We start from the raw sequence: 27,108 nt of genomic DNA, 5'->3' as shown, positions 1-27,108 counted from the left end.
CTGGGTAGGTTCGCGGCCGAATGTGAAGCGGCTGGGATGAGGATCAGCACCTCCAAATCTGAGACCATGGTTCTCGACCGGAAAAGGGTGGCTTGCCACCTCCGGGCCGGGGGAGAGGTCCTACCTCAAGTGGAGGAGTTTAAGTATCTCGGGGTCTTGTTCACGAGTGAGGGTAGGAGGGATCGGGAGATCGACAGGCGGATTGGTTCGGCATCTGCAGTGATGCGGACGCTGAGCCGATCTGTCGTGGGGAAGAGGGAGCTGAGCCAGAAAGCCAGGCTCTCGATTTACCGGTCGATCTACGTCCCAATCCTCACCTATGGTCATGAGCTTTGGGTAATGACCGAAAGAACGAGATCGCGGATACAAGCGGCCGAAATGAGTTTCCTCCGTAGGGTGGCCGGGCTCAGCCTTAGAGATAGGGTGAGGAGCTCGGACATTCGGGAGGGACTCGGAGTAGAACCGCTGCTCCTCCGGATCGAAAGGAGCCAGTTGAGGTGGTTTGGGCATCTGGTCAGGATGCCTCCTGGACGCCTCCCTGGGGAGGTGTTTCGGGCATGTCCTGCCGGCAGAAGGCCCCCGGGTCGACCCAGGACACGTTGGAGAAGTTACATCTCCAATATGGTCCGGGAACGCCTTGGGGTCCTGCCGGAGGAGCTGGTGGACAAGGCCGGGGAGAGGACGGCCTGGAGCTCCCTAGTTGGGATGCTGCCCCCGCGACCCGGACCCGGATAAGCGGAGGAAGACGAGACGAGAGACGAGTATGTATCTTAAAAATATTTAAATTGTTTTCATATTTCGCATGTGTCCAAAAAATGTATAAATAATATCATACTATAGTATGGGTCCTAAAAAGGTATAAGTAATATCATACTATAGTATGTGTCCTAAAAGTTTATAAATAATGTCATACTATAGAATGAGTCCTAAAAATGTATAAATATCATACTATAGTAAGTGTTATAAAAATGTATAAATAATTTCATACTATATTATGGGTCCTAAAATGTACAAAAATAAACTATAGTATGTGTCTTAAAAATGTATAAATATTTTCATACTATGGTATGTGCCCTAAAATGTTTAAATGTCATACTACACTATGGCTGTGTCTCAATTCAGGGTCTGCATCCTACCTCGGCCGGATTCGTCGGCCGGTTACGTCACAGCGCCGCGACTCGGCCTGTCCCAATTCGAAGACTCCTTCAAATGCGGTCGACGAATGCGGCCTTCTTTTCGCCTGAATGAAGGATGGGTCGGGTGTATCCTTCAATAGGTAGCATTTCCCAAGATGCCTTGCGGGCCGGCCGGCAGAAAAACTTAAAAACAATGGCGGACAGTGAAGCGGGAGCTGTCGGAGAGGATTGCGCATATACATGTAAGTATAAACTTGAAAACTGTCAGTTTAAGGACTTTTTGTGATACATGAACGTTATTTTAGTTAGAAATGTTACAGTAAAAGTGCTTGTATTGCGGTCTCGGCTCGTATGTTCGGCCGCGCTCGGTGTCGTACTTCTCCCGCTACGTTTCCCCCTGATTTTAATAGAAGTTTGTATTTTAGGAACAAAAGAGAAAACCAGGGAATTTATTAAGCTTAGGGCGGAGATGGACCACATGATCACCGGAGCAAAGTATTCGGCGGCTGTGGCATGGAGGTACAATAACATCTCATATTTTAAAAACTCGTTTGAGTTTATTTTTTTTCTGCGAAAACATGAAAGGAATAACCCGTTGTCCTCTTTTCTCTTCCTGTTTCTTTTCTTACATGTTTGTTAAGACTATTCTGGAGAAAATGGGCATCCAGGGGAAGGTGCCAGCGATGAGCTTCTGGAGCTGATCTGGGAGGACATGAGGCTGCAGAGGGAGGCAGAGCAGCAGGAGCCCAGGAGAGAAGGAAGAACTTTGACAGCTTTTTACTTTGCTAGAAAAAAATGGTTAAGGAAGATTAAACATGTACATGTAAAAGAAATATCTAAATAAAATCAGTTCTGCATTAAACTCTTGAATTTTATTTTTGTTTACAAATGAGAATTGTTTACTAGAAGGTATCCGCTGGGTCTTGAAAAGTCTTAAAAGGTGATAAATCGGTTTTGGTCAAATTAAGACCCTTAGAAAGTATTAAAAACTATTATCACATCTTTGCTCAGGCTCAGCTAGTCTAAAGTATTTTCTCTGAATTAGCTCTCCAACAGTCAAGGAAATGATTAACCCCCAGAGACCCACGGTTGTAATATTACAACATCAGATTTAAGTCTACAAGAATAAACCTTCCCCATTTTTTTTTCTTTTTAAAACCACATTTACATTGCTAATAGGTCCTATTGTTCAGTTCTGCAACACTATTGGCTGTTAAAATGTGTAAATAGGCCCGTTTATCTGGCCTCCTAGAACATGTGAAAGGTTAAAAAAAGATTTTGCAGTTGTTTTCTAAATTTGGGTTTCTGGGGGTTAAAAAGCTAAATAAAACGTCGAGCTCCATCGTTTAAAGTTCCTTCTCCCTTCTGCCCAGCGGTTCCACGGTTGCTAGGCGACGGAACGTTCGCCGAGGGAGTTCATGAAGGCTAGGCCTGTCCAAATTCACAGCCGTTAACATCCGGTCTACCCGGCCGACGGAGGACGCAGCCCACGTCGGCCGGGTGGGCTGGGTCCTTCGAAGGATGCAGACCCTGAATTGAGACACAGCCCAGGTGTCTTAAAAATGTGTATACAATATCATACCATAGTATGTGTCCTAAAAACGCATAAATAATATCATACTATAGCATGTGTCCTAAAAATGTATGAATATTATACCATAGTATGGGTCCTTAAATTGTGTGAAAAATATCATACTAAGGTATGTGTCTTAAAATGTATACCGTAAATCCTCCATTACAGGCTGGTATTCAATTAAAGGCCGGGTCTCCAATTTTGGCCGGTGTCGGAGTCAGCAGAGGTAAATAATGGCCGGTCTCTAATTGTGGCCGGATGGAATGTGGTAACAAGCAAGTATGAGCGTCCCAGCAGTAGGGTTATAGTCCCCAAATCAACCAGCAGGAGGCAGTAGAGGTTCACGCAGACCATTATTAGGCTTTTTCTTCAATGCTTTGTAACGCTACAGACACGATCCTCTATCACACTCCTACCACACAGAGTCACGGTGTCAGTTAACCATGCTAATTCAATCCGCTCACCAGAACACACATCATCTTCCCTGTGGCTTACATAACACTCACACAACACGAAAATCAGCACATAGGAACTAGCAGAACGATAGGAAACACATATAACACAATACCCAGAATGCACCTGGCTTACAACCCCAGCCAGGTCATTACACTATCAAATTAAAAGAGAACGTGCTGATTATGCTGCAGAACACTCTGGAGAGCAGCAGTAGGGGTTGTATGAACTAGTCAACTTCACTACAGTAATCGCTCGCTACTTCGCGGTTCGTTCATCGCGGATTCGCGGATTTTTTCTTTGGAGCATTTTTCAGGGGGAATTCGCAGATTCGCGGTATTTTTCACTGATTCGCGGTATTTTTCTATGCGAAATATCAAGAAATTCTTGTTTTTTCCATCAATTTCATCATAAAATGCACTTTTTGTAATAAAACTAAAAAAACACAAGTAAAAAATTTTTTTTTCTTGAGTTTTACCCACAAAAAGAGAATGTGATCATACGATAATTCAATAGGGAGCGTGGTTTCACAGACGCGGAAGTGATAGCGTCGGTGAAACGCCGGCTGATCTAGGAAAACCCCCGAGCGTTCGAGCGTCAACGAAGTGACACGGAAATGCCGGGCTTTCCAGAAGTAAGTAAGCTAACTTACTATGAGCTGATAGTTCGTTGGATGGATTGGTAGGTTGGAAACTCTGATCACGAATCTGAAGAAACGATGACTGAGTGGTGAGCTGGAAAGGCGACTTCCGTTTATAGCCACGGTTTGTGACGTAGGTGTGGCGTGGAGGGAATCCCCGCGAGGGGCATGCTGGGAGTCCCTACTTCGCGGATTTTCACCTATCGCGACCAGGTCTGGAACGCATCTACCGCGAGAAAAGAGGGATTACTGTATAGTGACTTTTTATGCCTGTCCTCGACTAGTCGCTGTCACGTGATAATGACCGGCAAGATGCAGCCCTCGGAAAAGACAGCAGCCTGCTATCAGCAGGTGACAAGCTCCTGCGCTCGGGGGGGGGGGGGGGGGTCAACGCGCTGTGCCAGACCGTAGGTACTGACACACGATCGTTCATGTCGGTTCATTTCCTTTAATGTTTTCTGTCTTTTATTTGCGCCTGATGTGTATCGCTGTTGTGGAGAGGGGCACACCTTGTCCTCCGACGCACAGATCACTGATGCGGCCGGCAAGCAGGGAGCGCTAAGCTGTTTTCGCGGTCGGTAGATCTGCCTCCTGAGCACGGCCACAGTAACAATCAGGTGTCGCTTCCTCAAAAACTAATTTAACACGCGATCGTTCATGTCAGTTCATTTCCTTTAATGTTTTCTGTCTTTTATTTGCGCATGATGCGTTTCGCTGCATGCTGTGGAGCGGGGAGCTGCACGCATCACCTTGTCCTCTGACGCACTGATCACTGATACGGCCGCCAAACAGCGAGCGCTCCGCTGTTTTAGCGGTCGGTAGATCTTTTAGAACTGCAGTTCAAAGGTAACTCATGAGGTGAATATATATGAACCCAGGTAGCAGTTTTTCTTTAGGATTGAGAGGAGATGCAGGAAGATAATAAACAGGCAGGACAGAAAAATAGTCTAATAAAAACAAGTTAGTTGTTGTACCTGGTGGTTGCAACAGACACCATTGAAGGTAATCAGAAGTGAGGAACAGAAAATGAAATAATTATTTTAATGTTTAGAGCAGCAGGAACTCCGAGAGGCTGCAGGCCATCAGTGAGTTTGCGGCCGCTGTGCAGGGGGAGGGGGGAGAGGGCTGAAGCAGGAACTACCGTTGTTAAAAGAAATGTGTTTAACTTTGAAAATGTGGGCGCACTTTTAATTGTCAAAAACTCCAGCGAACCATTAGTTCATTTTGCTCAAATAGAAATAGAGGCCTGCCTCTAATACTGGCCCTCCTTCCAATAAAGGCCTGGAGCTTGATGAGCTTGAGTCAAATACAGGCCCGGGCCTGTATTAGAGGATTGACGGTAAATAATATCATACTATGGTATGTGTCTTTAAAATGCATAAATTATTTCATACTATAGTATGTGTCCTAAAAATTTATTATATCATACTTTTTTATGTGTTTTAAAAATGTATAAATCATTTCAAACCATAGTATGGGTCGTAAAATTGTGTGAAAAATATCATACTACGTTATGTGTCTTAAAATTTACAAATAATATCATACTACAAGTAGCTGTCCTAAATTTTTATAAATAATATCATGCTATAGTATGTGTACTAACAATGTATAAAGAATATAATACTATAGTATGAGTTCTAAAAATGTATAAATAATATCATACTAAAGTATGTGTCCTAAAAATGTATAAATAATGTCATACTGTAGTATGTGTCTTAAAAATGTATAATTAATATCATACAAAAGTGTCCCAAAATGCGTGAAAACATCATACCAAGGTATGTGTCTTCAAATTTACAAATAATATCATACTACAAGTATCTGTCCTAAAATGTATAACCCTAACCCTAACCCTAAAATGTATGCATAATATCATGCTATAGTATGTGTACTAAAAATGTATAAATAATATGCTGTAGAATGTGTCTTACAAATGTATAATTAATATCATACAAAAGTATGTGTCCCAAAAATTTATTAATAATATCATACGATAGTATTTCTCCTAAAAATGTGTGAAAAACATCATACCAAGGTATGTGTCTTAAAATGTATAAATAATATCTTACTACAAATATCTGTCCTAAAAATTTATAAATAATATCAAACTATAGTATGTGTCCTAAAATGTATAAACAATATCATACTATAGTATGTGTCCTAAAACTGTATACTTAATATCAAACTATAGTATGGATCCTAAATATGTATAAATAATTTCATACTATAGCATGTGTCCTGAAATGTTTAAATATCATACTTCAGTATGTGTCTTAAAAATGTATATATAATGTCATACTATAGTATGTGTCCTAAAAATTTATAAGTAATATCATGCCATAGTATGGGTCCTAAAATTGTGTGAAAAATATCATACTAAGATATGTGTCTTAAAATGTATATATTATATCTTACTGTAGTCAGTGTCCTAAAAATGTATAAATAATATATTATAGTATGTGTCCTAAAAATCTATAAATAATATCATACAATAGTACTTCTCTTAAAAATGTATGAAAAATATAACAAGGTATGTGTCTGAAAATGCATAAATAATATCCAACTACAAGTATCGGTCATAAAATTTATAAATAATATCAAACTATAGCATGTGTCCTATAAATGTATAATGAATATCATACTATAGCATGTGTCCTGAAAAATTATAAATAATATCATACTAAAATATGTGTCCTAAAAATGTATAAATAATATCATACTGTAGTATGTGTGTTAAAAATGTATAATTAATATCATACAAAAGTATGTGTCCCAAAAATGTGTGAAAACATCATACTAAGGTATGATGCTTAAAATTTATAAATGATATCATACTATAGTATGTGTCCTAAAAATGTATTAATAATAGCATACAATAGTATGTCTCCTAAAAATGTGTGAAAATATCATACCAAGGTATGTGTCTTAAATATATATAAATAATATCACACTATAGTACGTGTACTAAAAATGTATAAATAATATAATACTATAGTATATGTTCTAAAAATGTATAAATAATTTCATACTATAGCATGTGTCCTGAAATGTATAAATATCATACTTAAGTATGTGTCCTAAAAATGTACAAATGATATCTTACTATAGCAAGTGTCCTAAAAAATTATAAATAATATCATAATATAGTATGTGTCCTGAAAATGTATAAATAATATTATACTATAGTATGTGTCCTATAAATGTATAATGAATATCATACTATAGCATGTGTCCTGAAAAATTATAAATAATATCATACTAAAGTATGTGTCCTAAAAATGTATAAATAATATCAAACTGTAGTATGTGTGTTAAAAATGTATAATTAATATCATACAAAAGTATGTGTCCCAAAAATGTGTGAAAACATCATACCAAGGTATGATGCTTAAAATGTATAAATGATATCATACTATAGTATGTGTCCTAAAAATGTATTAATAATAGCGTACAATAGTATGTCTCCTAAAAATGTGTGAAAATATCATACCAAGGTATGTGTCTTAAAATATATAAATAATATCACACTATAGTACGTGTACTAAAAATGTATAAATAATATAATACTATAGTATATGTTCTAAAAATGTATAAATAATTTCATACTATAGCATGTGTCCTGAAATGTATAAATGTCATACTTAAGTATGTGTCCTAAAAATGTATAAATGATATCTTACTATAGCAAGTGTCCTAAAAAATTATAAATAATATCATAATATAGTATGTGTCCTGAAAATGTATAAATAATATTATACTATAGTATGTGTCCTAAAATGTATAAATAATATCATACAATAGTATGCCACCTAAAAATGTGTGAAAAATATCCTACCAAGGTATGTGTCCGAAAATGTATAAATAATTTCCTACAACAAGTATCGGTCCTAAAAATGTATAAATAATATCAAACTATAGCATGTGTCCTATAAATGTATAAAACATCATACAATAGTATGTCTCCTAAAAATGTGTGAAAAATATCATACCAAGGTATGTGTCTTAAAATGTATAAATAATATCATACTACAAGTATTTGTCCTAAAAATTTGTAAATAATATATAACTATTGTATGTGTCCTAAAAATGTATAAAAATAACGTACTATAGTATGTGTCCTAAAAATGTTTAATTAAGATCATACTATGGTATGGGTCCTAAAAATGTATAAATAATATCATACTATAGTATGTGTACTAAAAATGTGTAAATAAAATATTACTATAGCATGTGTCCTGAAATGTATAAATTTAATACTTTAGTATGTGTCCTAAAATGTATAAATGATATCTTACTATAGCAAGTGTCCTAAAAAATTATAAATAATATCATAATATAGTATGTGTCCTGAAAATGTATAAATAATATTATACTAAATTATGTGTCCTAAAATGTATAAATAATATCATACAATAATATGTGTCCTAAAAATGTTTAAATAATATCATACTATAGTATGTGTCCTAAAAATGTATAAATAATGTTATACTAAAGTATGTGTCCTAAAATGTATAAAAATAGTATACTATAGTATTTGTCCTAAAAATGTATAAATAATATCATACAATAGTATGCCTCCTAAAAATGTGTGAAAAATATCATACCAAGGTATGTGTCTTAAAATGTATAAATAATATCATACTAAAAGTATCTGTCCTAAAAATTTATAAATAACATCAAACAATGGCATGTGTCCTATAAATGTATTATGAATATCATACTATAGCATGTGTCCGAAAAAATTATAAATAATATCATACTTTAGGATGTGTCCTAAAAATGTTTAAATAATATCATACTATAGGATGTGTCCTAAAAATGTATAGATAATATCATACTATAATATGGGTCCTAAAAATGTATAAATTATATCATACTATAGTATGTGTCCTAAAAAATTATATCACACATTTTTATTTGTTTTAAAAATGTATAAATCATATCATGCCATAGTATGGGTCCTAAAATTGTGTGAAAATATCATACTACGTTATGTGTCTTAAAATTTACAAGTAATATACTGAAAGTATCTGTCCTAATTTTCTGTAAATAATATCATGCTATAGTATGTGTACTAAAAATGTATAAATAATATAGTAGTATAGTATTGTTCTAAAAATGTATAAATAATATACTATAGCATGTGTCCTGAAAAATTATAAACATTATCATACAAAAGTATGTGTCCCAAAAATATATAAATAATATTATACTAAAGTATGTCTCCTAAAATGTTTAAATAATATCATACAATAGTATGTGACCTAAAATGTATAAATAATATTTTACTATAGCAAGTGTCCTAAAAAATTAAAAATAATATCATAATATAGTATGTGTCCTGAAAATGTATAAATAATATTATACTAAAGTATGTGACCTAAAATGTATAAATAATATCGTACAATAGTATGTGTCCTAAAAATGTTTAAATAATATCATACAATAGTATGCCTCCTAAAAATGTTTGAAAAATATCATACCAAAGTATTTGTCCGAAAATCTATAAATAATTTCCTACTACAAGTATCGGTCCTAATTTTTTTAAAATAATATCAAACTATAGCATGTGTCCTATAAATGAATAAAAATATCATACTATAGTATGTGTCCTAAAAATGTATTAATAATATCATGCAATAATATGTCTCCTAAAAATGTGTGAAAAACATCAAACCAAGGTATATATCTTAAAATATATAAATAATATCATACTACAAGTATTTGTCCTAAAAATTTGTAAATAATATCATACTATAGTATGTGTCCTAAAAATGTTTAATTAATATCATACTATAGTATGGGTCCTAAAAATGTATAAATAATATCATACTTTAGCATGTGTCCTGAAATGTATAAATATCATACTTTAGTAAGTGTCCTAAAATGTATAAATGATATCTTACCATAGCAATTGTCCTAGAAAATTATAAATAACATCATAATATAGTATGTGTCCTGAAAATGTATAAATAATATTATACTAAAGTATGTGTCCTAAAAATGTTTAAATAATATCATACTATAGTATGTGTCCTAAAAATGTATAAATAATATTATACTTAAGTATGTGTCCTAAAATGTATAAGTAATATCATACAATAGTATGTCTCCTAAAATGTATAAATAATATTTTACTGTAGCAAGTGTCCTAAAAATGTATAAATAATATCATACAATAGTATGTGTCCTAAAAATGTTTAAATAATATCATACTATAGTATGTGTCCTAAAATGTATAAGTAATGTCATACAATAGTATGTGTCCTAAAATGTATAAATAATATTTTACTATAGCAAGTGTCCTAAAAAATTATAAATAATATCATAATATAGTATGTGTCCTGAAAATGTATAAATAATATTATGCTAAATTATGTGTCCTAAAATGTATAAATAATATCATACAATTGTATGTGTCCTAAAATTTTTTAAATAATTTCATACAATAGTATGCCTCCTAAAAATGTGTGAAAAATATCATACCAAGGTATTTGTCCGAAAATGTATAAAAAAGTTCCTACTACAAGTATCGGTCCTATTTTTTTTAAAACTAATATCAAACTATAGCATGTGTCCTATAAATGTATAAAAATATCATACTATAGTATGTGTCCTAAAAATGTATTAATAATATCATACAATAGTATGTCTCCTAAAAATGTGTGAAAAATATCAAACCAAGGTATGTGTCTTTAAATATATAAATAATGTCATACTACAAGTATTTGTCCTAAAAATTTGTAAATAATATCAAACTATAGTATGGGTCCTAAAATTGTATAAATATTATAATACTATAGTATATATTCTAAAAATGTATAAATAATATCATACTATAGCATGTGTCCTGAAATTGTATAAATATCATACTTTAGTATGTGTCCTAAAATGTATAAATGATATCTTACTATAGCAGGTGTCCTAAAAAATTATAAATAATATTATAATATGTGTCCTGAAAATGTATAAAAATATTATACTATAGTATTTGTCCTAAAAATGTATAAATAATATCATACAATAGTATGCCTCCTAAAAATGTGTGAAAAATATCATACCAAGGTATGTGTCTTAAAATGTATAAATAATATCATACTACAAGTATCTGTCCTAAAAATTTATAAATAATATCAAACAATGGCATTTGTCCTATAAATGTATAATGAATATCATACTATAGCATGTGTCCGAAAAAATTATAAATAATATCATACTTCAGGATGTGTCCTAAAAATGTTTAAATAATATCATACTATATTGTGTGACCTAAAAATGTATTAATAATATCTAGGGCTGTAGCGAAGCGTCGACGACGTCGACGGCTGGATTCTAAAAATTTGTCGACGTCAGATCAGGAAGTCGACGCACCGCGCCCACTTGTTGCATCCCCAGGAGTTTTTAAATAGAGGAGGAATCTGCCTGTGTTTCCTCTAGTTCGCCCTCTTCTCCGCCTTCACTAACATCTCCGCCAAATACCGAAGACCCGGAACAACGTCCGTCCACTACTAGATTATTTTCCTGTTTTGCCCGCCTTCATCTCCAGGCAACGGACAACAACTTCCGGGGTCAGATGCGCTGCTTCGTGTCTATTGCAGATGTAGAACATCACCGGGAGCGCTTCTCCCTTCATTAAGGAGCTTCTTTCAGACATTAGGAGAGCTGTTTTGGTGGTAGCAGTCTCTCCTCCGTGCTGGTCTGTTTGCTGCTGGGTGTTTTTGGTTTATTTAAACTTGGTAACTTGAACTTAACGTTGGTAAAGCTACTGTTAGCATCTTCGCTAACAGCTTATTGCGTTGGGATAAGCTGTTACGTTTTGGTTTAGAGTTCATCTTTTTTGTGGTGCAGATCTCCCTTTTATTACATTTAGAGTGTTGTGGGTTTTCGGTTTAGTGTATAATATCACCTTGAGTTTGGTTTAACCCGTAACACCACTCGCCTCACGCACATAAGTGACCAAAACAAAGCAGCATGGAGACACTCCATCTTCTACCACCTCTCAGGCAGCAGCCTGCACTCCCAAGTTCTACATGTCACCAGAACATAACCAACCGCAACACCATAAAAGCAGTAATATACAAAATGGGAGGCATGTAGTGTTTATTCTCTTACAGTAAGAATTTATCAATTTTTTTGAGGAATTTATTTGAGATTTTCTGGTTTTTGTTAATTGTGCAATAGAAAAATAATCATTAGATTAATTTTCTAAATAGTCATTAGAATAGTCGACTATTCGATAAAATAATCGTCAGAATAATCGTTTTAAAAGTAATCGTTTACCCCCAGCCCAAATAATATCATACTATAATATAGGTCCTAAAAATGTATAAATTATATCATACTATAGTATGTGTCCTAAAAAATTATTATATCATACTTTTTTTTATGTGTTTTAAAAATGTATAAATCATATCATGCCATAGTATGGGTCCTAAAATTGTGTGAAAATATCATACTACGTTATGTGTCTAAAATTTACAAATAATATACTGAAAGTATCTGTCCTAATTTTTTATAAATAATATCATGCTATAGTATGTGTATTAAAAATGTATAAATAATATAATACTATAGTATTGTTCTAAAAATGTATAAATAATATCATACTATAGCATGTGTCCTGAAAAATTATAAATAATATCATACTAAAGTATGTGTCCTGAAAATTTATAAATAATATCATACTGTAGGATGTGTCTTAAAAATGTATAATTAATATCATACAAAAGTATGTGTCCCAAAAATGCGTGAAAACATCATACAAAGGTATGTGTCTTAAAATGTATAAATGATATCATACTATAGTATGTGTCCTAAAAATGTATTAATATCATACAATAGTATGTCTTCTAAAAATGTGTGAAAAATATCATACCAAGGTATGTGTATTAAAATATATAAATAATATCATACTACAAGTATCTGTCCTAAAAATTTGTAAGTAATATCAAACTATAGTATGTGTCCTAAAAATGTATGAACAATATCATACTATAGTATTGTACTAAAAATGTGTAAATAATATAATGCTATAGTATATGTTCTAAAAATGTATAAATAATATCATACTATAGTATGGGTCCTAAAAATGTATAAATAATATCATACTATAGTATGTGTACTAAAATGTATAAATAATATAATACTATAGCATGTGTCCTGAAATGTATAAATTTCATCCTTTAGTGTGTGTCTTAAAAATTTATATACAATGTCAAACTATAGTAGTTGTCCTAAAAATGTATAAATGATATCATGCCATAGTATGGGTCCTTAAATTGTGTCAAAAATATCATACTAAGTTATGTGTCTTGAAATGTATAAATAATATATTTCTATAGCATGTTTTCCTAAATATGTATAAATGATATCTTATTATAGCAGGTGTCCTAAAAAATTATAAATAATATCATAATATAGTATGTGTCCTGAAAATGTATAAATAATATCATTCTATAGTATGTGTCCTAAAAATGTATAAATAATATCATACAATAATGTGCCTCCTAAAAATGTGTGAAAAATATCATACCAAGGTGTGTGTCTTAAAATGTATAAATAATATCATACTACAAGTATCTGTCCTAAAAATGTATAAATAATATTAAACAATAGCATGTGTCCTATAAATTTATAATGAATTTCATACTATAGCATGTGTCCGAAAAAAATCTAAATAATATCATACTTTAGGATGTGTCCTAAAAATGTGTAAATACTATCATACTATAGTATGTGTCCTAAAAATGTATAAATAATATCATACTATAGTATGGGTCCTAAAAATGTATAAATTATATCATACCACATTACGGGTCCTAAAACAGTGTGAAAAATATCATACTAAGTTATGTGTCTTAAAATAAACAAATAATATCATACTACAAGTATCTGTCCTAAAATTTTATAAATAATATCATGCTATAGTATGTGTACTAAACATTTATAAATAATATAATACTATAGTATTGTTCTAAAAATGTATAAATAATATCATACTATAGCATGTGTCCTGAAAAATTATAAATAATATCATATTAAAGTATGTGTCTTAAAAATGTATAAATAATATCATATTGTAGTATGTTTCCTAAAAATTTATATCATACTTTTTTATGTGTTTTAAAAATGTATAAATCATATCATACGATAGTATGGGTCCTAAAATTGTGTGAAAAATTTCATACTAAGGTATGTGTCTTAAAATTTACAAATAATATCATATTTCAAGAATCTGTCCTAAAATTTTATAAATAATATCATGCTATATTATGTGTACTAAACATTTATAAATAATATAATACTATAGTACTGTTCTAAAAATGTATAAATAATATCATATTTTAGCATGTGTCCTGAAAAATTATAAATAATATCATACTAAAGTATGTGTCCTAAAAATGTATAAATAATATCATACTGTAGTATGTGTCCTAAAAATTTATAATATCATACTTTTTTATGTGTTTTAAAAATGTATAAATCATATTATACCATAGTATGGGTCCTAAAATTGTGTGAAAAATATCATACTAAGGTATGTGTCTTAAAATTTACAAATAATATCATACTTCAAGTATCTGTCCTAAAAATTTATAAATAATATCATACTATAGTATGTGTCTTGAAAAATTATAAATCATATCATACTAAAGTATGTGTCCAAAAAATGTCTAAATAATATCATACTGTAGTATGTGTCTTAAAAATGTATAATTATTATCATACAGAAGTATGTGTCCCAAAAATGTTTGAAAACACCATACCCAGGTGTGTGTCTTAAAATGTATAAATCATATCATACTACAAATATCTGTCCTAAAAATGTATAAATAATATCATACTACAGGGTGGGTCCTAAAAATGTACAAAAAATATACTATAGTATGTGGCCTAAAAATGCATAAATAATATCATACTATAGCATGTGTCCTAAAATTGTATAAATATTATACCATAGTATGGGTCCTTAAATTGTTTGAAAAATATCATACTAAGGTATGTGTCTTAAAATGTATAAATAATATCATACTATGGTATGTGTCTTTAAAATGTATAAATTATTTCATACTATAGTATGTGCCCTAAAAGTGTATAAATATCATACCATACTATGCCTCCTAAAAATGTTTAAATAATATCATACTAATGTATGGGTCCGAAAAATATATAAATAATATCATACTATAGTATGTGTCCAAAAAAATTTATAATATCATACGTGTCATATGTGTTTTAAAAATGTATAAATCATATCATACCATAGTATGGGTCCTAAAATTGTGTGAAAAATATCATACTAAGGTATGTGTCTAAAAATGTATGAATGAATGTATTATAGTATGGGTCCTAAAAAGGTATAAGTAATATCATTCTATAGTATGTGTCCTAAAAATTTATAAATAATGTAATATTATAGAGTGGGTCCTAAAAATATATAAATATCATACTTTAGTAAGTGTTTTAAAAATGTATAAATAATTTCATACTATATTATGGGTCCTAAAAATGTACAAAAAATAAACTACAGTATGTGTCTTAAAAATGTATAAATATTTTCATACTATGGTATGTGCCCTAAAATGTATAACTGTCATACTACACTATGTGTCTTAAAAATGTATATATAATATCATACTATAGCATGTGTCCTAAAAATGTATGAATATTATACCATAGTATGGGTCCTTAAATTGTGTGAAAAATATCATACTAAGGTATGTGTCTTAAAATGTATAAATAATATCATACTATGGTATGTGTCTTTAAAATGTATAAATTATTTCATACTATAGTATGTGCCCTAAAAGTGTATAAATATCATACTATACTATGCATCCTAAAAATGTTTAAATAATATCATACTAACGTATGGGTCCCAAAAATGTATAAATAATATCATACTATAGTATGTGTCCAAATTTTTTTATAATATCATACTTTATTATGTGTTTTAAAAATGTATAAATCATATCATACCATAGTATGGGTCCTAAAATTGTGTGAAAAATATCATACTAAGGTATGTGTCTAAAAATGTATGAAAGAATATATTATAGTATGTGTCCTAAAAATGTATAAATGATATCATACTATAGTATGTGTCTTAAAAAGTATAAATTATATCATACAATAGTATGTGTCCAAAAACTGTGTGAAAAATATCATACTAAGGTATGTCTTAAAATTTACAAATAATATCATACTACAGGTATCTGTCCTAAAATGTGTAAATAATATACTATGGTATGTGTCCTAAAAATGTATAAATAATATCATACTATAGTATGTGTTCTAAAAATGTATAAATAATATCATACTAAAGTATGTGTCCTAAAAATGTGTGAAAAACATCATACTAAGGAATGTGTCTTAAAATGTATAAATGATGTCATACTACAAATATCTGTCTTAATTTTTTTAAAATAATATTAAACTATAGCATGTGTCCTAAAAATGTATAAATAATATACCATATACATTTTTAGAACACGTATTAAATAATATCATACTATAGTATGTGTTTTAAAAATGAAAAATCATACTATCATGCTAAAAATGTATAATTTCATACTATAGTATGTTTTCTAAATATCATCCTATAGTATGTATCTTAAAAATATTTAAATTGTTTTCATATTTAGCATGTGTCCAAAAAATGTATAAATAATATCATACTATAGTATGTGTCCTAAAAATTTATAAATAACGTCATACTATAGAATGGGTCCTAAAAATGTATAAATATCATACTATAGTAAGTGGTTTAAAAATGTATAAATAATTTCATACTTAATTATGGGTCCTAAAATGTACAAAAATAAACTATAGTATGTGTCTTAAAAATGTATAAATATTTTCATACTATGGTATGTGCCCTAAAATGTATAAATGTCATACTACACTATGTGTCTTAAAAATGTGTATACAATATCATACCATAGTATGTGTCCTAAAAACGCATAAATAATATCATACTATAGCATGTGTCCTAAAAATGTATAAATATTATACCATAGTATGGGTCCTTAAATTGTGTGAAAAATATCTTACTAAGGTATGTGTCTTAAAATGTATAAATAATATCATACTATGGTATGTGTCTTTAAAATTTATAAATTATATCATACAATAGTATGTGTCCAAAAACTTTGTGAAAAATATCATACTAAGGTATGTCTTAAAATTCACAAATAATATCATACTACAAGTATCTGTCCTAAAAATGTGTAAATAATATACTATAGAATGTGTCCTAAAAATGTATAAATAATATCATACTATAGTATGTGTTCTAAAAATGTATAAATAATATCATACTATAGCATGTGTCCTAAAAAATTATACATAATATCATACTAAAGTATGTGTCCTAAAAATGTGTGAAAAACATCATACTGAGGATTGTGTCTTAAAATGTATAAGTGATGTCATACTACAAATATCTGTCTTAAAAATTTATAAATATCAAACTATAGAATGTTTCCTAAAAATGTATAAATAATATACTATATAAATTTTTAGAACACATATTACATAATATCATACTATAGTATGTGTTTTAAAAATGTAAAAAATCATACTATCATATGGTACTAAAATGTATAATTTCATACTATAGTATGTTTCTTAAAAATGTATAAATAATATCCTATAGTATGTATCTTGACAAGATATAAATTATTTTCATACTTAAGCATGCGTCCAAAAATGTATAAATAATTTCATACCATAGTATGGGTCCTAAAAAGGTATAAGTAATATCATACTATAGTATGTGTCGTAAAATTTTTTAAATAATGTCATACTATAGAATGGGTCCTAATAATGTACAAAAAATTAACTATAGTATGTGTCTTAAAAATGTATAAATATTTTCATACTATGGTATGTGTCCTAAAATGTATAAATATCATACTATACTATGTGTCTTAAAAATGTATATGTAATATCATACCATAGTATGTGTCCTAAATATGTATAAATAATTTCACACTATAGTATGTGTCCTAAAATGCATAAATGATGTCATACTATAGTATGTGTCCTAAAAATGTATAAATAATATTATGCTATAGCATGTGTCCCAAAAACGTATAAATAATATCATACTATAATATGGGTCCTAAATATGTATAAATATTTTCATAGTATACCATGTGTCCTGAAATGTATGAATATCATACTTTAGTATGTGTCTTAAAAATGTACATATAATGTCATACTATAGTATGTGTCCTTAAAATGTATAAATAATATCATACCATAGTATGGGTCCTAAAATTGTGTGAAAAATATCATACTATGGTATGTGTCCTAAAAAAGTATAAATGATATCTTAGTATAGCATGTGTCCTAAAAAATTATAAATAATATCATACCATAGTATTTGTCCTAAAAATGTATAAATAATATCATACTTAAGTATGTGTCCTAAAAATGTATAAATAATATCATAATTCAGTATGTGTGTTAAAAATGTATATATAATGTCATACTATAGTTTGTGTCCTAAAAATGTATAAATAATATAACATAGTATGGGTCCTAAAATTGTGGTAAAAAATATCATACTAAGGTATGTGTCTTAAAATGTTTAAATAATATGATACCATAGTATGTGTCCTAAAAATGTATAAATGATATCTTACTGTAGCATGTGTCCTTAAAATTATAAATAATATCATGCTATATTATGTGTACTAAACATTTATAAATAATATAATACTATAGTACTGTTCTAAAAATGTATAAATAATATCATATTTTAGCATGTGTCCTGAAAAATTATAAATAATATCATACTAAAGTATGTGTCCTAAAAATGTATAAATAATATCATACTGTAGTATGTGTCCTAAAAATTTATAATATCATACTTTTTTATGTGTTTTAAAAATGTATAAATCATATTATACCATAGTATGGGTCCTAAAATTGTGTGAAAAATATCATACTAAGGTATGTGTCTTAAAATTTACAAATAATATCATACTTCAAGTATCTGTCCTAAAAATTTATAAATAATATCATACTATAGTATGTGTCTTGAAAAATTATAAATCATATCATACTAAAGTATGTGTCCAAAAAATGTCTAAATAATATCATACTGTAGTATGTGTCTTAAAAATGTATAATTATTATCATACAGAAGTATGTGTCCCAAAAATGTTTGAAAACACCATACCCAGGTGTGTGTCTTAAAATGTATAAATCATATCATACTACAAATATCTGTCCTAAAAATGTATAAATAATATCATACTACAGGGTGGGTCCTAAAAATGTACAAAAAATATACTATAGTATGTGGCCTAAAAATGCATAAATAATATCATACTATAGCATGTGTCCTAAAATTGTATAAATATTATACCATAGTATGGGTCCTTAAATTGTTTGAAAAATATCATACTAAGGTATGTGTCTTAAAATGTATAAATAATATCATACTATGGTATGTGTCTTTAAAATGTATAAATTATTTCATACTATAGTATGTGCCCTAAAAGTGTATAAATATCATACCATACTATGCCTCCTAAAAATGTTTAAATAATATCATACTAATGTATGGGTCCGAAAAATATATAAATAATATCATACTATAGTATGTGTCCAAAAAAATTTATAATATCATACGTGTCATATGTGTTTTAAAAATGTATAAATCATATCATACCATAGTATGGGTCCTAAAATTGTGTGAAAAATATCATACTAAGGTATGTGTCTAAAAATGTATGAATGAATGTATTATAGTATGGGTCCTAAAAAGGTATAAGTAATATCATTCTATAGTATGTGTCCTAAAAATTTATAAATAATGTAATATTATAGAGTGGGTCCTAAAAATATATAAATATCATACTTTAGTAAGTGTTTTAAAAATGTATAAATAATTTCATACTATATTATGGGTCCTAAAAATGTACAAAAAATAAACTACAGTATGTGTCTTAAAAATGTATAAATATTTTCATACTATGGTATGTGCCCTAAAATGTATAACTGTCATACTACACTATGTGTCTTAAAAATGTATATATAATATCATACTATAGCATGTGTCCTAAAAATGTATGAATATTATACCATAGTATGGGTCCTTAAATTGTGTGAAAAATATCATACTAAGGTATGTGTCTTAAAATGTATAAATAATATCATACTATGGTATGTGTCTTTAAAATGTATAAATTATTTCATACTATAGTATGTGCCCTAAAAGTGTATAAATATCATACTATACTATGCATCCTAAAAATGTTTAAATAATATCATACTAACGTATGGGTCCCAAAAATGTATAAATAATATCATACTATAGTATGTGTCCAAATTTTTTTATAATATCATACTTTATTATGTGTTTTAAAAATGTATAAATCATATCATACCATAGTATGGGTCCTAAAATTGTGTGAAAAATATCATACTAAGGTATGTGTCTAAAAATGTATGAAAGAATATATTATAGTATGTGTCCTAAAAATGTATAAATGATATCATACTATAGTATGTGTCTTAAAAAGTATAAATTATATCATACAATAGTATGTGTCCAAAAACTGTGTGAAAAATATCATACTAAGGTATGTCTTAAAATTTACAAATAATATCATACTACAGGTATCTGTCCTAAAATGTGTAAATAATATACTATGGTATGTGTCCTAAAAATGTATAAATAATATCATACTATAGTATGTGTTCTAAAAATGTATAAATAATATCATACTAAAGTATGTGTCCTAAAAATGTGTGAAAAACATCATACTAAGGAATGTGTCTTAAAATGTATAAATGATGTCATACTACAAATATCTGTCTTAATTTTTTTAAAATAATATTAAACTATAGCATGTGTCCTAAAAATGTATAAATAATATACCATATACATTTTTAGAACACGTATTAAATAATATCATACTATAGTATGTGTTTTAAAAATGAAAAATCATACTATCATGCTAAAAATGTATAATTTCATACTATAGTATGTTTTCTAAATATCATCCTATAGTATGTATCTTAAAAATATTTAAATTGTTTTCATATTTAGCATGTGTCCAAAAAATGTATAAATAATATCATACTATAGTATGTGTCCTAAAAATTTATAAATAACGTCATACTATAGAATGGGTCCTAAAAATGTATAAATATCATACTATAGTAAGTGGTTTAAAAATGTATAAATAATTTCATACTTAATTATGGGTCCTAAAATGTACAAAAATAAACTATAGTATGTGTCTTAAAAATGTATAAATATTTTCATACTATGGTATGTGCCCTAAAATGTATAAATGTCATACTACACTATGTGTCTTAAAAATGTGTATACAATATCATACCATAGTATGTGTCCTAAAAACGCATAAATAATATCATACTATAGCATGTGTCCTAAAAATGTATAAATATTATACCATAGTATGGGTCCTTAAATTGTGTGAAAAATATCTTACTAAGGTATGTGTCTTAAAATGTATAAATAATATCATACTATGGTATGTGTCTTTAAAATTTATAAATTATATCATACAATAGTATGTGTCCAAAAACTTTGTGAAAAATATCATACTAAGGTATGTCTTAAAATTCACAAATAATATCATACTACAAGTATCTGTCCTAAAAATGTGTAAATAATATACTATAGAATGTGTCCTAAAAATGTATAAATAATATCATACTATAGTATGTGTTCTAAAAATGTATAAATAATATCATACTATAGCATGTGTCCTAAAAAATTATACATAATATCATACTAAAGTATGTGTCCTAAAAATGTGTGAAAAACATCATACTGAGGATTGTGTCTTAAAATGTATAAGTGATGTCATACTACAAATATCTGTCTTAAAAATTTATAAATATCAAACTATAGAATGTTTCCTAAAAATGTATAAATAATATACTATATAAATTTTTAGAACACATATTACATAATATCATACTATAGTATGTGTTTTAAAAATGTAAAAAATCATACTATCATATGGTACTAAAATGTATAATTTCATACTATAGTATGTTTCTTAAAAATGTATAAATAATATCCTATAGTATGTATCTTGACAAGATATAAATTATTTTCATACTTAAGCATGCGTCCAAAAATGTATAAATAATTTCATACCATAGTATGGGTCCTAAAAAGGTATAAGTAATATCATACTATAGTATGTGTCGTAAAATTTTTTAAATAATGTCATACTATAGAATGGGTCCTAATAATGTACAAAAAATTAACTATAGTATGTGTCTTAAAAATGTATAAATATTTTCATACTATGGTATGTGTCCTAAAATGTATAAATATCATACTATACTATGTGTCTTAAAAATGTATATGTAATATCATACCATAGTATGTGTCCTAAATATGTATAAATAATTTCACACTATAGTATGTGTCCTAAAATGCATAAATGATGTCATACTATAGTATGTGTCCTAAAAATGTATAAATAATATTATGCTATAGCATGTGTCCCAAAAACGTATAAATAATATCATACTATAATATGGGTCCTAAATATGTATAAATATTTTCATAGTATACCATGTGTCCTGAAATGTATGAATATCATACTTTAGTATGTGTCTTAAAAATGTACATATAATGTCATACTATAGTATGTGTCCTTAAAATGTATAAATAATATCATACCATAGTATGGGTCCTAAAATTGTGTGAAAAATATCATACTATGGTATGTGTCCTAAAAAAGTATAAATGATATCTTAGTATAGCATGTGTCCTAAAAAATTATAAATAATATCATACCATAGTATTTGTCCTAAAAATGTATAAATAATATCATACTTAAGTATGTGTCCTAAAAATGTATAAATAATATCATAATTCAGTATGTGTGTTAAAAATGTATATATAATGTCATACTATAGTTTGTGTCCTAAAAATGTATAAATAATATAACATAGTATGGGTCCTAAAATTGTGGTAAAAAATATCATACTAAGGTATGTGTCTTAAAATGTTTAAATAATATGATACCATAGTATGTGTCCTAAAAATGTATAAATGATATCTTACTGTAGCATGTGTCCTTAAAATTATAAATAATATCATACCGTAGTATGTGTCTTAAAATTGTATAATTAATATCATAGAAAAGTATGTGTCCCAAAAATGTGTGAAAACATCATACCAAGGTATGTATCTTAAAATGCATAAATGATATCATACTGTAGTATGTGTCTTAAAAATGTATGATTAATATCATACAGAAGTATGTGTCCCAAAAATGTGTGAAAACATCATGCCAACGCGTGTGTCTTTAAATATATAAATGATATCACACTACAAATAGCTGTCCTAAAATTTTTAAATAATATGAAACAATATTGTGTCCTAAAATGTATAAATAATATACTATATATATTTTTAGAACCCATCCTAAATAATATCATATTATAATATGTGTTTTGAAAATGTAACAATATCATACTATCGTATGTGTCCCAAAAATGTGTGAAAACATCATACCAAGGTATTTGTCTTATAAATGTATAAATAATATCATCCCATAGTATGTAGCTTAAAAATATATAAATAATATCATACTATAGTATGTGTCCTAAAATGTATAAATAATAGCATACTTTAGTATGGGCCCTAAAAATGTATGAATAATATCATACTATAGTATGTGTCCTAAAAATTTATTATATCATACTTTTTTATGTGTTTTAAAAATGTATAAATCATATCAAACCATAGTATGGGTCGTAAAATTGTGTGAAAAATATCATACTACGTTATGTGGCTTAAAATTTACAAATAATATCATACTACAAGTATCTGTCCTAAATTTTTATAAATAATATCATGCTATAGTATGTGTACCAACAATGTATAAATAATATAATACTATAGTATGAGTTCTAAAAATGTATAAATAATATCATATTAAAGTATGTGTCCTAAAAATTAATAAATAATATCATACTGTAGTATGTGTCTTAAAAATTTATAATTAATATCATACAAAAGTATGTGTCCCAAAATGCTTGAAAACATCATACCAAGGTATGTGTCTTCAAATTTACAAATAATATCATACTACAAGTATCTGTCCTAAAAATTTATGCATAATATCATGCTATAGTATGTGTACTAAAAATGTATAAATGATATGCTGTACTATGTGTCTTACAAATGTATAATTAATATCATACAAAGTATGTGTCCCAAAAATTTATTAATAATATCATACGATAGTATTTCTCCTAAAAATGTGTGAAAATTATCATACCAAGGTGTGTGTCTTAAAAAGTATAAATGATATCTTACTACAAATATCTGTCCTAAAAATTTATAAATAATATCAAACTATAGTATGTGTCCTAAAACTGTATAATTAATATCAAACTATAGTATGGATCCTAAATATGTATAAATAATTTCATACTATAGCATGTGTCCTGAAATGTATAAATATCATACTTTAGTATGTGTCTTAAAAATGTATATATAATGTCATACTATACTATGTGTCCTAAAAATGTATAAGTAATATCATGCCATAGTATGGGTCCTAAAATTGTGTGAAAAAATCATACTATGAAATGTGTCTTAAAATGTATAAATTATATCTTACTGTAGTCAGTGTCCTAAAAATGTATAAATAATATATTATAGTATGTGTCCTAAAAATCTATAAATAATATCATACAATAGTATTCCTCCTAAAAATGTATGAAAAATATAACAAGGTATGTGTCTGAAAATGCATAAATAATATCATACTACAAGTATCGGTCCTAAAAATGTATAAATATTATCAAACTATAGCATGTGTCCTATAAATGTATAAATAATATCATACTGTAGTATGTGTCTTAAAAATGTATAATTAATATCATACAAAAGTATGTGTCCCAAAAATGTGTGAAAACATCATACCAAGGTATGATGCTTAAAATGTATAAATAATATCATTCTATAGTATGTGCCCTAAAAATGTATAAATAATATCATACAATAATGTGCCTCCTAAAAATGTGTGAAAAATATCATACCAAGGTGTGTGTCTTAAAATGTATAAATAATATCATACTACAAGTATCGGTCCTAAAAATGTATAAATGTATAAATATGTGTCCTAGAAATGTATTAATAGCATACAATAGTTTGTCTCCTAAAAATGTGTGAAAATATCATACCAAGGTATGTGTCTTAAAATATATAAATAATATCACACTATAGTACGTGTACTAAAAATGTATAAATAATATAATACTATAGTATATGTTCTAAAAATGTATAAATAATTTCATACTATAGCATGTGTCCTGAAATGTATAAATATCATACTTAAGTATGTGTCCTAGAAATGTATAAATGATATCTTACTATAGCAAGTGTCCTAAAAAATTATAAATAATATCATAATATTTGTATGTGTCCAGAAAATGTATAAATAATATTATACTATAGTATGTGTCCTAAAATGTATAAATAATATCATACAATAGTATGCCTCCTAAAAATGTGTGAAAAACATCCTACCAAGGTATGTGTCCGAAAATGTATAAATAATTTCCTACAACAAGTATCGGTCCTAAAAATGTATAAATAATATCAAACTATAGCATGTGTCCTATAAATGTATAAAAACATCATACAATAGTATGTCTCCTAAAAATGTGTGAAAAATATCATACCAAGGTATGTGTCTAAAATGTATAAATAATATCATACTACAAGTATTTGTCCTAAAAATTTGTAAATAATATCAAACTATTGTAAGGGTCCTAAAAATGTATAAAAATAACGTACTATAGTATGTGTCCTAAAATGTTTAATTAATATCATATTATAGTATGGGTCCTAAAAATGTATAAATAATATCAAACTATAGAATGTGTCCTAAAAATGTATTAATAATATCATACATTAGTATGTCTCCTAAAAAAGTGTGAAAAATATCATACCAAGGTATGTGTCTTAAAATATATAAATAATATCATACTACAAATATTTGTCCTAAAAATTTGTAAATAATATCAAACTATTGTATGTGTCCTAAAAATGTATAAAAATAACATACTATAGTATGTGTCCTAAAAATGTTTAATTAAGATCATACTATAGTTTGGGTCCTAAAAATGTATTAATAATATCATACTATAGTATGTGTACTACAAATGTGTAAATAATATAATACTATAGCATGTGTCCTGAAATGTATAAATTTCATACTTTAGTTTGTGTCCTAAAATGTATAAATGATATCTTACTATAGCAAGTGTCCTAAAAAATTATAAATAATATCATAATATAGTATGTGTCCTGAAAAAGTATAAATAATATTATACTAAAGTATGTGTCCTAAAATGTATAAATAATATCATACAATAGTATGTGTCCTAAAAATGTTTAAATAATATCATACTATAGTATGTGTCCTAAAAATGTATAAATAATATTATACTAAAGTATGTGTCCTAAAATGTATAAGTAATATCATACAATAGTATGTGTCCTAAAATGTATAAATTATATTTTTCTATAGCAAGTGTCCTAAAAATGATAAATAATATCATAATATAGTATGTGTCCTGAAAATTTATAAATAATATTATACTAAATTATGTTTCCTAAAATGAATAAACATTTTATACTATAGTGGTTGTCCTAAAAATGTATAAATAATATCATACAATAGTATGCCTCCTAAAAATGTGTGAAAAATATCATACCAAGGTATGTGTCTTAAAATGTATGAATAATATCATACTAAAAGTATCTGTCCTAAAAATGTATAAATAATATCAAACAATGGCATGTGTCCTATAAATGTATTATGAATATCATACTATAGCATGTGTCCGAAAAAATTATAAATAATATCATACTAAAGTATGTGACCTAAAAATGTGTAAAAAACATCATACTAAGGAATGTGTCTTAAAATGTATAAGTGATGTCATACTACAAATATCTGTCTTAAAAATTTATAAATATCAAACTATAGAATGTTTCCTAAAAATGTATAAATAATATACTATATAAATTTTTAGAACACATATTAAATAATATCATACTATAGTATGTGTTTTGAAAATGTAAAAAATCATACTATCATATGGGTACTAAAAATGTATAATTTCATACTATAGTATGTTTCTTAAAAATGTATAAATAATATCATCCTATAGTATGTATCTTGAAAAGATTTAAATTATTTTCATACTTAAGCATGCGTCCAAAAATGTATAAATAATTTCATACTATAGTATGGGTCCTAAAAAGGTATAAG

The 27,108-nt window shown here is 27.9% G+C and overlaps 1 long non-coding RNA gene across 1 annotated transcript; it reads left to right on the top strand.

Annotated features, from left to right (window-relative positions):
• The first annotated feature begins 1,105 nt into the window (after nucleotides 1–1,105).
• LOC129163027 (uncharacterized) lies at nucleotides 1,106–2,685 on the top strand. Its single transcript, XR_008563059.2, has 3 exons — nucleotides 1,106–1,378; nucleotides 1,562–1,655; nucleotides 1,778–2,685. It is a non-coding gene; the product is annotated as an uncharacterized lncRNA (long non-coding RNA).
• The last annotated feature ends 24,423 nt before the right edge of the window (nucleotides 2,686–27,108 follow it).

This window comes from Nothobranchius furzeri, chromosome 1 (genome assembly GCF_043380555.1).
Source record: "Nothobranchius furzeri strain GRZ-AD chromosome 1, NfurGRZ-RIMD1, whole genome shotgun sequence".
NCBI lineage: Eukaryota > Metazoa > Chordata > Actinopteri > Cyprinodontiformes > Nothobranchiidae > Nothobranchius > Nothobranchius furzeri.
This window is presented reverse-complemented; position numbering and strand designations above follow the sequence as displayed.